Genomic DNA, 1,783 nt, shown 5'->3' on the forward strand with positions numbered 1-1,783 from the left:
GGAAATTTAGAAAATGAAGAAGGCATGCATGTTTAAGTATTCAGGTAGAAACACAAAAAGAGGAAAATTGGAGTTGGGATTGTGGATATTAAATCGATAGGCCGTGAGTGGAGGGGGACAGTGTAGGTAGAGAATAAAGTGATCAAAGGCTTCAGGGAGGAGAATTTCAAGGTATTCAGAGTGCAGTTTTCTATCTGGCCTGCCTCAACCTGCTAGAAACCAGATTTTCAGGTGTGCCCTGATCCTATTTACATCTACTTGGGCTTGGCCTAGGGCATCAAGGCTCTAGGCCCTTCAGGACAATGGAAGCCTTGTGTATGTATCCTAATATGCCTGGAATATTAGTTCTATACCATCTTCTAGGTATGCCATGGTTCTAATAATATTTTGAAACAATGTTTTAGGTTACAGCTTCTAGATCATTTTCACTAGAGTAGAGTTTCAAGAAAGATAGTAATTAAAGTGATTCCAAAGCTAGATTCTCTTCTTATTGTTTATCATGTATACACTATATATGAATACACTTGAATATATATGAAATATATGAATATATTTTATGTATATACTATATATGATACATATATATTATGTATATATGATATTCATTTCATCCTCAAAACAAGCTTACGTGATAGCAGGAACAAAATATTTTTCTTGACTAACAGCCATGAAACTATGTTGACCAGCCTTACACTACTTGTTCATGGCAGGATGTAGGTAGATTTCGCTAATACTCTTTGGAAGGAAAGGAAATGCAACAATAATAATGTAATAACTTTATAGTCAGATTAGACTTTCTCAAAATCCCATTTCTGGAACTTTCTAGCCATGAGCCTAGTAATTCCAAATCTCTGAAGTAAGATAGATAAATATCAAGCAAGGACTTGGTATAAATTAGGAAATTCGGGGCTAAATTATAAAAAAGGTTTATTTACTTTTCATCTGTCAATCTTCTATCCATCTATCCATAAAATGCATACATATACTTATATATGTGTGTATTATATATGCTCACTAGCTATTTTAACAAACTACTCTTGGTAATCTTTATTTCTCTCTTTAAGAAAAATGCACAGAATTCCCAACCTTTTTAAAAGCTTCCTTCCACATAATTTGATTTTCAAAAAAATCTTGAATTCTAGAAATATTTATTAGAATGTGTTTCACTTAATTTCTCCAAATATATTTTGTATATACTTTTTAACACCTGTGTCAGAAAATACAAATTCTTTTGTTATTGAAATATTTGAGCACTTGAAATTTCATATTCTTGTGGGAATTGGTTATAATTCTTCTTTCAAAGAGTTTTAGATTTCTAGAAAAATTGAGAAGATAGTACAGGGAGATTTCATATACCCTGTACCCAGTTTCTTCTATTATTAGCATCTTTTAGTAATAAAATACATTTGTTATAATTAAAAACCAATATTGATATATGATTAGCCAGAATCCCTACTTTATTTAGATTTTCTTAGTTTTTACCTAATGTCCTTTTTCTATTCTTTCCTGCCATTACATTTACTTGTCATGTCTCCTTAGGCAACTCTAGACTGTGACAGTTTCTTTCAAGATTTTCCTTGTTTTTAGTAACCTTGAAAAATTTGAGAAACTTTGATCAGGTATTTTGTAGAAATGTCCCTCTATTGGGATTTGTCTGATGATTTTCTTATGATTAGATGGGGGTTATGGTTTACCATGAATAAGACTACAGAGGTAACATGCCATTTACATCACATCAAAAATAGATACTCTCAGTTTGACTTATGGATATTGACGTTAACCT

The sequence above is a fragment of the Lynx rufus genome, unplaced genomic scaffold, assembly GCF_022079265.1.
Source record: "Lynx rufus isolate CCGP_SWC_20201006 ecotype Redwood Valley unplaced genomic scaffold, mLynRuf1.p SCAF_11, whole genome shotgun sequence".
NCBI classification, from domain to species: domain Eukaryota; kingdom Metazoa; phylum Chordata; class Mammalia; order Carnivora; family Felidae; genus Lynx; species Lynx rufus.